Source organism: Micromys minutus (assembly GCF_963924665.1).
Source record: "Micromys minutus genome assembly, chromosome: 18".
NCBI lineage: Eukaryota > Metazoa > Chordata > Mammalia > Rodentia > Muridae > Micromys > Micromys minutus.
The window spans coordinates 38,771,798-38,785,989 of NC_137953.1; the positions used below are offsets into that span (position 1 = coordinate 38,771,798).

At 39.9% G+C, this 14,192-nt stretch overlaps 1 pseudogene across 1 annotated transcript; it reads right to left on the minus strand.

Annotated features, from left to right (window-relative positions):
• Positions 1 to 4,124: 4,124 nt before the first annotated feature.
• On the minus strand, positions 4,125 to 7,826 carry LOC308432719 (anionic trypsin-2-like; annotated as a pseudogene). Its single transcript has 5 exons — positions 7,787 to 7,826; positions 6,767 to 6,926; positions 5,633 to 5,888; positions 4,564 to 4,700; positions 4,125 to 4,274 (listed from the first exon to the last, which is right to left on the minus strand). The product of its transcript is annotated as an anionic trypsin-2-like (transcript).
• Between the last annotated feature and the right edge of the window lie 6,366 nt (positions 7,827 to 14,192).

Below are 14,192 nucleotides of genomic sequence, written 5' to 3' on the forward strand. Positions count from 1 at the left end.
CAAGAGCAAGATAGAGACAGAAGTGGACACTGGAAAGGATGGCATCAACCTCACCCAAAACCAGTGGGACCAACTCAGGATGGAAGGAGGAAGAAGGACCAGAGAGATACTTTTTATCCAGAAAATGGAGGGCCTGGGGAAGAGAACAAGAGATGACTGAGCCTGAAGATCCAGCGGTTAGATAAAGGTTCCCGGCTTGTGTGATGGATTGATTATAAGTACTTCTGATCTATAGTGGAGATGCATAGCAGTAGTCTTGGTAAATTATAAAACTAAGGATGAGTGTGAGCCTTCTCAGGCATATGTCTTCTCTTCATGACTAAGTATTTCTTCCAGTATCCTCCAGGATCATAATTCCCTGAAATATGACTTTATTATGGAAAACATTTATTTTTTCATTTGGTTACAACCAGTAGTTTACGTGGGTATGGTAGACCAGGCTTGCAATCTGTTGGCTTTCAAAACTTGTACGAGGTAGGTCCAAACTCTTCTGGTTTTTTTGTAGTCTCTGTTGAAAAATCAGCCATTATTTTGAGGCATCTGCATTTGTATGCATGAAGTAGAAATTTGCGGTTGTGTCATGTGATGCAGTCTCATGTGGTATTTTGCTGAGGCAAGACCCATTCGAGGTCAAGTGATGTTTGGAGGGAGGGTACAAGTGGGACTCAATGGGAAGTGATGGGGCACTTGCATAGCTAGCTTCTTTTGTGCTTTAGTTAGGTTGCAATAGTCTGGACCTTCTGCTAGTAGGATTGCTGGGCTCTTGTGAATACATGCTGTTCTAGATGCTATTGATTGTATTTTTATGTTGATGTCCAGGCATCTCTGTTAAAAAGGATTGTAAATCTTGTCACTAATATCGCTTGTTTTTGTTGAATGGATGTCTAAATCCTTGGTTTCTGTTGTCCTGTCTGGTTTGTAGGAGAGTGTGATAGTTGTGGGTTGCCTGGTAGATAGTTCCTCTGGGATTCTAATATATGTGGCCACTGGGGTTCTGGATAAAGTGTTTTCCTAGGAATTGGGAGTTGACACTTATGAATAGGTCTGGACTGCAGCAGACTGATGAGGTCCACGGGGTAAAGGAAATTAGGAAATCCACTAGGATCTGCTCAGTCCTCTGGGAATATGGGTAAATTGGAGTGGTCCCAACAAGTAGTCTGTTACAGAGCTGGGGCTGAAAACGGAGAGGTTATTTATGGAGGAGAAGAGGGAGAATGAAGATCTAAAGCTCACATACCTGCTGCATTGGCTTCTCTGGGAGGCTTTGCTTATGGAATCCCAGCAAAACCTGCTGGAGTTGGGGTCTGAGATAACAGGATGAATGGGGGAGAAGTTTGGAGGAGAAGATTTCCATGATCCATCGGAGATGAGGGCAGAAAGTAGAAGCCACAGCATGTGGCCTGCTACAGAGTTGGGAGTGAGATTGGGGGATTGCATTTGAACAGGAGGAAGAGGTGAAGATTCAAAGTTAGGCACCATGCTTCCCTGGTTGGAGTGGCCTGCTGGAGGTGGGGACTAAGATAAAGAGATGAGTGGAGAGAAGAAGAATTGGAAGAGTAGATTTCTGTGTTTCACTCAAGAGGGGTCAGAGAGGAAAACAAGGCTGCAGCAGGTGTTCTGCTACAGACCTGGAAATGAGACTGGGGAATTGGTTTTGAACAAAAGCTAAATACCTGTGATTAGCATCTTGCAGGTTACAGAGGAATGCTTGCTAGCATTGGGGGCAGGGATAAAACAATGAATCAGGGTAGGGAAGGTAAGATGAGGAAATCTGTGTGATACAGTGAAGAAGGATACAGGGAAGGGAGACTGCAGCAGTTGGTCTGTTACAGAGCTGGGAATGAGGCCCAGGGATTGGATTTAAAGGTTAGGAAGGAGATGCAAAGATCTGCAGTTAGTCTACCTGCTTCCCTGGGTGGGTGAATTCTTGAGGTTTTGTATTTTTTTATATTGTTTGACTTTTCTTCCAAGATTCTACCTCTACATTATATTCTGCTTTCATATTTTTAATTTTTTTATTCCACTGTGTTTTCACAGTCTTTGATGGAACACTTATTCATATTCTATTTAAGCTCCTTGACCACATTTGTTATAGTCATTTTGAAATAATTGTCTTTTTCATTACCTAAGTCACTTTTCTGGGAAAACAGTACTATGGGAGTATTAACTTTTGTCTAAGCTCAGTCTTCTCAACTTATGCTTGTATTTTTGCAATGGGACATACGCAATTTAAGTCAGGGCATAGTAGTGTTTCTTGGTTTAGAGACCTTGTGGCTTCTTTGTTGAGTATTTGAAACTCTCCTTCCTGTTACTCCAACTGAGCAGGTTATAGAGTAAAACTTAATGTGGTTTCAGGTTTAGTGCTGAGGCAACTCAATGCTCATGTTCAAATAGGATGTCAAAAATTGTTCTGGCTCGTGTTGAGCCAAGTGCAGTTTCTAAGCCCAGAAAATGACCTCCAGGCATTAGAAGATTCTGACAGTAAATCTTTAGGAATTTGTGGAAGGTCCTTAGTACTTGCTCTTAAGCACTGGAGCTGGTGTTGCATGTCTAAACCTCCTACCTAAAAGATAATGGGTAGAGGAGAAGCAGTTAAGACAGATGTGGGTCATGTTATTCTGAGCCAGATTACAGGAATGGACGGAGTTGATAGCATAACTCTGGGGCTCCTACTTGGGTTATAAGCATGGGTGGAGTTGACAGTATCTTTACATAAAGACAGGGCTAAGGTATGACTTAACATCTGAGGCTCTATGTTATTTTTAGTCAAAAAATTTTATCACGGCAATAGAAAGAAAACCAGAAGAAAGATGAAAGGGAGCCATGTATTTCATGATAAGGATCATAGGCACTGCCTTGAACATTGTGGCAAACCAAGAAAAATATATGATGAGCAAGAGTTCTCTAAAGGTAGACTTCACAAAGGCAGTGACTAGTGAATACTTCCAGAAAGTGCACAGAGGCAGGGATAGGTGTTTGTTAGTGAAAGTGGTATGGAAATGTATCAAAGATCAAGGTAAATAGGATGTTTCTCATCTGAGATCACACAGTAGAAAGAGAAGGGATGCCACTAGAGAGCATGCAAATATCTAAGCAATTCTGACAATAGCCAAGTCTATCAGCTACTATGTGTGGAATGCAGTGGTGAATGAACCACATTCTCTAAATCTTTGCTTCCTAGTTGTGGAACTGGAATAACAACTACGGAACGGAAAAAGAAAAGTAAATGTGAAAACTCAAGATGGTACATGCATATTAGTATTAATGTGTGAGATAAACTGAAGGCAATTGTTTAGAGATGTGAGAGTTGTAGATCAAGAACCTCTTAGTTCTTCTATAAAAACCTAAGTAGAGATTTGTGGATGACCAGTGAGAGCGTCTCTAAATAACCCAATTGTTAGGACGGAGTACGACTGCACTGGCATAAATATTTCTCTATGCAGAGAGCCAGTCATGGTGGTGCAACCCACAGTCTAAGAATTCTGCAGCTTGAAGTAAGAAAATTACACGTTCAAGGCCTGCTTGAATTACAGAGCAAGACTTTACACCAAAGACGGCAAAATTAATATGAGGGAAGGAACTCAAAAGCCAAGGTGGTTATCCATAGCTAAAATTTATATTGGGTATGAAGAAAGCAAAGCTTTGGTCCACTATTCAGACACAACATTTCTTGAAAAAGTAAAGTGAAGGAAATTACTCTTCATGGTTCCACAGAAATTTATCACCACCGCCACCACCACCACCACCACCACCATCATCATCATCATCATCATCATTATCATTTTGATTTTTGACACCGGATTTCTGTGTATCCTGGCTGTCTTAGAGCTCATTTTGTAGAACAGACTGGCCTCAAACTCAGAAATCAACTTGCCACTGCCTTGGAACTGTGTGGAGTTGAAGGCATACACCTCTATCCCACAGCCTAACATTGTCTTTCCTATGCTGCTGCTGATCATTTCATGAATGCTATTTTGCAATCCAGGATAATTTTCAGTGGAGGATCTCTGCTGCCCCCAGAAGCCTCAGATAAGAGCTAAGGGAGCAGAGAGATGAAAGAGACAAACATACAGTGAGGGCAATAAACTTTATTGACATACTGACTGAAGAGAGAATGGTGATCTCTAGTTGGCAGCAATTGTGTCGTGAATCCAGCCCACATAGTTACAGACCTTGGTGTACATACCGGGATTATATGGCAGGGCACAGCCATAGTCCCAGGAGATAATGCCCTGGAGCTCACCATTGCAGACCACAGGGCCACCAGAGTCACCCTGAATTAGAGAAATAGAGTGTTTAAGAAAGGGACATGTAGAAAAAGAACAATATTTACTCTAACTTTAAGACCTCATTCTATTTACCCTAGAATAGATCCACTTTTTTTTTTTTTCCTGTACGGATACACATTGCCTAGTCTCACTAACGGGATGAAATAATGTCCAGAATAGATCTCATATCTACCTGATTTTACTGCATGCAGCTTTTAGTTTCACAACAGTGGACACTCAAATGCCACTCCTAGGAGAACAGTGGTTTCAAATGCAAAGAGAGCAAGCCACTCACCTGGCAGGAATCCTTGCCTCCCTCCAGGAAGCCAATACATATCATGTTGTCAGTGATTTCTCTAGGGTAGGAGGCTTCACAGTCAGCCTGAGGCAGCACTGGGGCATCCACGCACTGCAGCAGGTCTGGGTTGTTCACTGAGAGGGAAGGTAATAATCAAAGGAAAAAGGAATATGCATCAGAGCACTTGTAGGAACAAAAATTTTGTTTAGAACGTCTTGATTAATAACCACAGGGATCATTACGAAGATAAATTTCAGCAAAGAGTTGTAGTTTTCTAAATCAATAAAATAACCCCTGTTCATCTCATTTTCCTTGTGGATCCTGTTACACAGTGTGTATTTGTTCTCTATGGTTACAGAGAATGAATGTTTTGGGGTTTTATCTTGCTTTGGTACCAATTACAGTTTTTTTTTTTAATGGTTGGTACTGTAAGGAAAAGATGATGGGGCACCAATGAAAGAAAAAGTCACAGGGCACCAATGTTGTGAAAGGATAACGATCCGAGTCATGGCACCAATGTTAGGGGAAGGATGAAGAGTGGGGGGCATATGGCCCATGGAGGTGCGGCGAGGCCTGAGGGCAAGGGAGATGCCTCTGAGGGGTCCATGTTGGGAATCCCTTCCCTGAGGGACCAGCCACACAACAGTATAGTACGGAATAGAGTTTATTCAGGTCATGGAGAGTTAAGAGGGTGGTAGAGGCAGAGAGAGAGAAGTAGAGGAGTAGAGGCCGGCCATGAGCACATGGGAGAGAGGGGGGAAGGGAAATGGGAGAGCAAGGCTGCAAGAGCACAAGGGCAGGAGAGGCCAAGAGAGAGAGGAGGGGTCAAGCAGCTCCTTTTATAGTGTCAGGTCACTGGGGCGGAGCATACCTGGCCACTGCTGGGTAATTGAGGGGTGGGGTATACCTGGCTGTTGCTAAGTAACTGAGGGGTGGGGTTTACAGAATCCCAACAGGTACTTTAAACGTATGCAAGGTAAAAACCATTGCATTCACTACCAGATAAATAATTGATTTTGGAAAACATGGGTAGGAAGGAATGTAGTAGGTGAAAGGTCGTACTTACCACCACTGCGCTGAGGGTGTTGCCCCAGCCAGAGATGAGGCACTGAGTGCCTGCAGGTGCACAGGAGCTGGGCAGAGACACAGTGGCCACTCTGGCATTGAGGGTCACAGGGGAAGAGAGCTTGATCAGCATGATGTCATTGTCCAGGTTCTTCCTGTTGAAGCTGGGATGCTTGATGATCTTGGCAGCATCCAAAAACTGCTCATTGCCCTCCAGGACATGGATGTTGTGTTCTCCCAGTCTCACTTGGATGCGGCTGTTGGGAAGAAAAGACATGCTTGAGATTTTTGTCCAAGACACCCCAAGGTTCCCAAGCTTCTTGTTCAAGAGTTGCTCTGGAGGTCCATAGTAGATCTTGGGGTAATATGAAAGGAGAAGCTGTACAGTGGTTGGTTAATTTCTGGTTAAGCAACCTTGCCCTTTTTTTTTTTTTCTTCAGAGGTTGGTGGTATATAAAGAATACAGTTTTGGGATGCTTTTCAATCTGCCATACCACACACAGTCTGTCATACATTCAGAGATGTGAACCCAAGGTGACATTTGATGCTCATCTCACTTTCCGAGTCTTTGTTAATTACAGAAGGATCTAAGGGTAGTATCTCTTGCTTTATTAAAGACTATTGTTATGTGGGACCTAGGCTAGTTTAGCCCAAAGTGTTATGACATGGAACCTTGAGAGAAGTTTACATTCCTGTTCCCCACTCTAGAAGTGCTGAACCAGTATCCATGTCCTTTGTTCTACATGCTTGGGATTGAGAAGGCATAGTAGAGATTGCATTGAGTTTTACGAATATTTAGTTGTATTTCTAAAAAGTTGGAGTTCATTTTTTTTTCCCTTAGATAGTGGTGGTTGTACAAAGTTCTTGCCTGCCTTTCTCACACGTAAGTATAATAACAAAACAAATATTACTTGGTTTAAATACCCACATTCCTTGCTGTTTTATGAGTTTTCTGGAGGAAATGAGAGGCTTTCTATTCTGTATCAAATTTTCCTCAGTGCTCATGATAATTAACTGCTGCCAGCAACTTCTCATGGCTTTTCCCATTCACCTTACAACTTTACCACTAGCCCAAGTGCTGTGTTCTGAATATGTCCCAGGATGCGGGCTTCTTAGTTGGGGGTTAATCACTTACCTTTTGTAGCAGTGAGATGCAGATACTACCTACTGGTCATTGATGAGGGAACCTCCACAGAAGTGGTAGCCAGAGTTCAGAGACACCTGGTAGGGAACAGAATGCTCCTGGCAGGTGTATCCTCCAACGATCTTGTCATCATCATCCACAGGGAAAGCAACTTGGTTGGAGATAAGAATTAAAAATAAGAAAGCTGGAATCATTATACTTCCAATAGGCAACATGGATTATAGCGCTTCCCAGTATCAGGTTCTGCAGGACAGATAGGTAGGTCCCACTGGGCCCAGATCTCTTCTGAGCATCTGTATTAGGACAGCAAGAATTCTGTGAAAAAACACTTAATGGGATCGCATTAGAAGTCAACTTTCTCCATTGCCTGCTTTATTTTTATACCTATTACTTGTTTGACCCACTGAAATATTGGCTTTTTCCCTAGGCCAGTTCCCACTGAAGATTTTTACCTATGCTAGCTTCCCACAGAAATCAGTTCTTTAGAATGTATCAAGAATAGAAAGGAATACCCAAGACAAGGGTAGGGCACATCAGGTCACTAATATTTCAGTATTCCTTAACCCTGATTGATGAAGTTCATTTAGGGATGAACCTATTAAACAAGCAAGACTTAAAGCATCTAAAATCTAAATTCTAATGTTTGAATATTTAGCAAACATAAGCTTTTTGTGGCTTCAAGCACACTTTTCCCTGAGAACATCTGTGGTGGAAGTATCACGAAGATGCTGGAGCCAAGCAATGGGAATGTTGGCTCACTTTATGGACCCTCTTTACCATCTCTACCTTTCAAAATTTCCTTCGCTTGGCACCAATTAGAATGAAGATTGGCGACATGAGTAGATTAAAGGGAAAGTGAGAAGGATAAAGAACGAGTGCTCAAGAAAGCAGGGAGAAGGTTTGAGAGTCCAGTGAGATGATTAGCATGTAGGTAAGAGAGACAGCATTGCCATAGTTCATTTATTTCATTCGGGATAATGCACAGAGCTTGGGGGAAAGAGTGAAACTTACCAGCAGCTCCCACAAGGGCTAGGATCAGAAGTGCTCTCATGGTGACAGAAACTGAAGAACATGGAAAAGGGGCCTGCCTTTATAGTTTCCTAGATGGAGAGGAAGGCATCCTGGCTAGAAGTGGAGGGGTCATTTTTTTCCCTGCACAAACATAACTGCACATTTCTCTTTCCCAGAGTCTTGCGTCAGTCAGCTTTGCTCTGTTTGGTGCCCTTGTCACTTGGTGACATACAGGTGACAAGGAACCTTTTTTCTCAGGCCACATACAGAGAACAATTGATTCTTGTAGGGTTAGTGGAATGGAACAAACAGGTGAAGTCAAGCCCTTGTCTCCACAGTGCAATTTCTTAGGCTTAGGAGATAAGAGGAAGAGCAAAGACTGTCGAAAATTCTTAGAAATCCTGACTTTATGAAAGTCAATATTAGAAATGTCAAGGAAGGCCTGGTTCTAGTAACTAGTGGGGTTGATTTGTGCCCTCATGGTAGGAAACCAGCCTCACCTAAGCCCCTTACCTGTGAACCTGACTGTTTAATAAGTAGGCCGATGGAATTAAAGGACTCCAAGGTCTGCAATTAGAACAGTAATGATGAAAATCCAGGAGGTACAGAGTCCCTTTTAAATTGGGGCTTTCAGTTGGCTCTTTTCTAATGAGGTTCATGGATTGAAGGTGTCTTGAAGAGGATGGATAAAATTTAAATAGATACTTTCTTGATATGTTACAGGAATGGACTGCTCACACCAAAACTATGCTCTATTTTTCTGGTGCCTTTTGATCAAAGTTTAAACAAATTACACATCCTGCTTCCTCTTGGCATTTGTCTTCCTGGCATAATACGATCACAGAATGTACATTTCACTTGTATCTAGTCTCAGATCCTAATCTTGCCATGCACTCTCAACAAGTGCATGCAAGACACAGTTGCACATGCCTCTGTGTTCATAGATATATCATAGAGCCTGAGGAATTTACTCTGTGTGGTCCAAAAGTTTTCTGCAAGGTGGCTGAGATGCTGCTTGCTGGGGAGTATTTGCAGGACTACTGCTTTGGAGGTAAGATTTTTGCTTTTGTGTCTGCTCATTTCACTGTGTCCCAAGAGGTAGCCTACTGGGAGGAGATCATCATCAATATGTAAGAAATGATTTCTGCTAAAGGAAGTTTTGGATTGGTCCTTGCCACTATTTGTAAATGAGCCATTTGAGGACATAAGCATTTCTGTACCTTAGACTTGAAGATCAGCATGCACTTAACAAGTTATTACAGAGTGGAATTTTTCTGTTGTCATTTTAGTATGAGAGGGAGATGTTTTCAAATTATACACCACTGTTTTCTATGTCACGTCCTCTCTAAATTCCTTGGCTCCTTTTTAGCCTCAGTTCCATGTACTACTCTTTAAGCTACTTGTAAAACTCCAGGTTTGCTTCTTTCAGATCTCAACTCCCTTTCTCCATTTATTTCTCTCCTTTACAGCAGAAATGCACTTATCTAAGCAAGTTTGTTTTCTGAATATGTTGTCCTAGATGTACCAACTTTGGATAGTAATGAGCGCTTTGAGTTATCAAAACAAGGCAGACACTTAAACAGACACATGCACACACATACACATCTTCACATACATACATACACACACCATTTCTAAAGTTTGAGCTAGAGGCTTAGGGTCTTAGGTTAGCTGTTGGTGATCAGCTAATTGGAGTAGATCATCCTGTTTCTGTGTTTTCTTTCATTATTCATTTGTATTTGTAAATAACAAGCAAACTTCATGCCCAGGGAGGTGCCATTTGCATGCTGTATTTATTCTTGGTTTCTTTCATTATACTAAAAGGAATAGAGAAATCTCTAGCAATTTCAAATTTAAAGTATTAAGGATAGATTAAAGTTCCCAGAAAAGACAATATACTACAAATTTCTCCTAAGGCACATATGCACAAGAATAATCAGAGTAAGAAAGGCGAGTCTGTGTGAAAATATCAGTGTCCTGTCTCTAAAATTATACAGTCAGACACCATTTTGAGAAGGAGCCTGTTATTTGAGAGTGAGCCATTTTGAGAATTTGGAAACAAGGAAAAATATCAGCAAGCCTGAAATACTTTGCTGTATTGCCAGCATAAAAAGTAGCTATAAGAGTCATTCATAGAGAAGACTGGGGCCTGGTAACTATTGGTGAGCAGCTTAAGCAACAGGAAACTGGGAATCACTGAGAATTCTAAATGACAGGTAGTCACCTCCTCTGTTGCTGCATCTCTGCTGCATTTTATTTTCAGGTGAGACCAAAATTTCTGAGATCATAATTTGTGAACCACTCAGTTCCTCAGCCTTCTACATTCCATAGAATAATTTGTAGCTGGGAAAGATATGAGGATGTTGAAGATGTCTGGAAGAGTACCCAGCTCCTCCTGTTGTACTGCTCCAGCACAGATGTGAATGCTGCACTTATCTATAAACGCCAATATATTCACCACATTCCCTTTCTCCTCTCCCATTTTCATTTAGGGTTAACTGTTGGGGATTGGATAATCTACTATGGGCTTGTATTTGGGAAATAGTGATTCTCTTTTTCTCATCGGCTATTAACTTGTCTATGGATTTTCATCTAGGTGTAGGATTAAGTGTATTAATTTTTTCTTCTTCTTAGAGACATTTATAGGATTTGGAATCACAAAATTTCCCGGCATCTTCTCAATAATCTTCCAACATTGATACATATAGGATGACAGAGGCCTTGACAGAGACTCCTGAGAAATGGGTATAAAATGTTGAGACAGGTCCTTAGTTATTCTCCTTGTTTATTAAATTTCATATCTATTTGATTTTGACTCTGTTCATTTCAATGGCTCATTTTCTCCTCTCTGAGCAGTGCTAGGGATTGAACTACCAAGAGAAAGCTCTTCACTCAAAAGACACCAGCAAACAAGCAGAAAAAATATCCATACCAATAGTTGCAGAAATCTTACTATATGAGCAAAAAACATGAATAGGCAAATGAACACAAGCATGCTAGATGTCTACCACTCTTCAGCAGATGAGAGCATCCAAGAATTCTAATGTGATGAAATATTGGGCAAAGAATCTGAAAGTCTAGTTTAAAAAAATTAGTTATTTTTAAGGAGAGTGAATATAGATCATCAAATAAAGCAAAGAAAACTGAAGACTTGTTTAAGAAATTCAACAAAGAAATAGGTGATTATGAAAAGGAGAGTCAATCATAGAAAAGATACATAAATAAATCAAACAAAAATGTGATGAGAAGCATTTCACATAGAACACTTAATATGAAACAAAGACACCAAATATTGAAGGCATTTTGAAGAAATTAAGACCAGATTTACTCTCTGCGGTGCTTCCTATCATGTCTCAGAGTCAGAAGGCAAATATTGTCTTGTTTATTTGTCTTTACCCCTAGAAAAGCTGACAAAACTCAAATGCTCAGTCCAGTGTTTGTCTGTGAGCATTCCCATCTATGTTGGTCAGCCTCTGGCAGAGCCTCTCAGGAGACAGCTATACCAGGATCCTGTCAGGAAGTACTCCTTGGCATCAGCAATATTGTCTGGGTTTGGTGTCAGCAGATGAGATGGATCCCAAGGTGGAGCAGTCTCTGGATGGTCTTTCCTTTAGTTTCTGCTCCACTCTTTGTCCCTGAATTTCCTTTTTACAGGAGGAATTCTGGATTAATATTTTTGAGGTGGGGGGGGGGATACTTCAACTGGTGGCCCTGCCACTCCACTGGATGTAGATTCTATAGGTTCTATTTCCCCTTTGCTGGGTATTTCGACTAAAGTCCTCCTTGTTGGGTTTTGGGAACCTCTTGCGTTCCTGGCATCTGGAATTTTCTAGTGGCTATCTCCACTTCCTCCTCCCCCACTGCTAAACACCTCCTTTCAAATTCCTGACCCTCTGTACTTCTCCCCCATCTCCTCCCATATCTGAACTTGTTCCCCATTTCCCTTTCCTCCTCATTCTCTCTCAGATTCCCCTCTCCCTCTACTTCACAGAGATTATTTTCCTCCCCATATTGAACAGTTTTGTATTATCCACACTAAGATGTGATCTTTAACTGAGCGCACAGACCCTAATTGGGAAGTTAGGGCAAGGACTGTAAGAGCTGAAAAGTTTTCCAACCTCATAGGAGGAACAACAATATCAACCAACCAGACTCCCCAATATTCCCAGGACTAAACCACCAACCTATGAGTACGTAGGGGCACCCGTGGTTCCAGCTGGATATGTAACAGAGGATGACCTTATCTGGCATCACTGGGAGAGGAGCCCCTTGGTCCTGTGGAGACTGGATGACCAAGTTTAGGGGAATGCTAGGCTGCTGAAGTAGGATTGGGTGGATCAGTAAGAAATTACCCTCATAGAGGTAGAGGGGAGAAGGGGATGCAGGCTTGTTGAGGAGAAACTGGAAAAGGTGAATAACATTAAAATTGTAAATAAATAAAATAACCAGTTAAAATGTTAAATGCTTCTAATAAAATCGCATTAACTCTTCCGTTGAATTTACCTTATTTTTTGACTTATTTAAAGTTTAAATTGTTTTACAAAATTATGGGTTTGATTATAAAATTTTAATGCATGTATTTTGGTCTACTTTGTTTATATGGTCTTTATTACCTTCTTTGACCTATCACCCAACTTTTCTATCACCTAAAGGTTGTAATTCTTTTTTCATACCTATGTTTATCAAATGAGGGACATATGGATAATTGTCTGAGTTCTGCTTGTTTCTTATTCTTTGGTTTATAGAAAACCTTTATGTACGTGTTCTTTTTTAGAAAGATTTTATTCCACATAGATTATAGTATATATCTACTACATACTAGGCAGTGATTCACTGTCAGGTCTTAAAATATATCACTCAGTGAATCCTTCTTTATATGGGTTTCAAATCGGAGGGCTCGTGATTCTGATGGGTTTAGTTTGGAAGTTTGCTTTATTTATTATAAGTTTCAGTATTGCTTTCTGTTGTGTAGGCTTGGCTTCTTAACTATCAGGTGTCATAGAGATATTCATTTCTGGTTGTGCCTATTGAAGATTCTTGAATATTCATGTCTTTTCCTGAATTTGATAAATCTTTTATAACTTTATTAAATTTATTTTTTGTATGGAGAGTTTTATTTTCTCTTCTTCCTCTAGACCACTGATTTTCTTGATTGGGCTCTTGATCATAATTTCAGAGTTATTAAAAAACATGACTTTGCTTATTCTTCTTTTTTATTAGCTGAAAGTAGTATTTCCTTAGCCTTGTCTTCCACACTCTATTATGTGATGATATTGACCATGAACCCAAGAAATTTAATACTTCTTTTTCTAAAAACTTTATTTTTTATTTTTCTTTATTCAATAAATATATGAAAAATTCATAATGGAAATATTTTATTGAAATATTATTAGAATAGTCTAGGAATTTTAAGTTCTATGAAAATATTATTGCCAAAGAGTAAGTAAAACCTTACTCTCTTGTCATTTATTTGTATATTGTATGGTTCTACAGATATATGCAGGACAGAGAAGAAAAACAGAGAATAGATAACTGTATCAATATGTCTCTTTCCCAGAGAACATGACTTCATGTTATTAAATAATAACATGTTGAAAGGTCATAAAGAGGCCAGGAACATTCTATTTTAGGAGGTATATTTCAGGAAAAAAAGTCCAAGAAGGTGGGACCTTCTTGTTTTTGTTTTCCCGAGTGTATAGCAAAACCAAACTTTCTTTTTTCCTTCTCCCCATCCCCATAATTTAATTAATTTAAATACATTAAATATTAAACAAAATTAAATTAAACATTACCAGACAAATACCAAACATATGATCTAGTCACATTGCAATTAAGTGATTTTTTTCCTCACATTAATATGAAAATTTTATGATAAGTATACATTTTATATGAGTAAAATATGAAAAATAAAATTACTTTACTCAAGTGTATTACAAAAGAAGGCAAAATACAAGTCAGGTAAAGGAGTGAGACAACAGGCAAATGTCAGGCAAAGCAGTAGGAAACATTTATGTACTTACTACAATATTGTTTGTAGCTACTAGATACAATTTAATATGTTTAATATGGATTTTTTGCCTCTGTTTTTAAAAAATAATGCTTCTATTAACTCTTTGCAAATTTCATATATGCCTGCAAACCACTTTCTTAATGGCACCATCCTAGTTTAAAAGTGAAGCTTCTTTTATTCATTACAATTAAATTTCAACAATATGAATACTTAAACATGAAATGTACAAGGACAATAGACATGCTAAAGTGGAGGGAGAAACGCCATGAGACTTCAACCAATATAACGAATTACAAGCAATTCAGGAATGCTATAAGCAAGAGAAATAGTCTTCGGGGGGAGAAGAACTCACCAGTTGGCAATTCAGTTCCCCAGGTTTTCAAAAAGCTTATTATT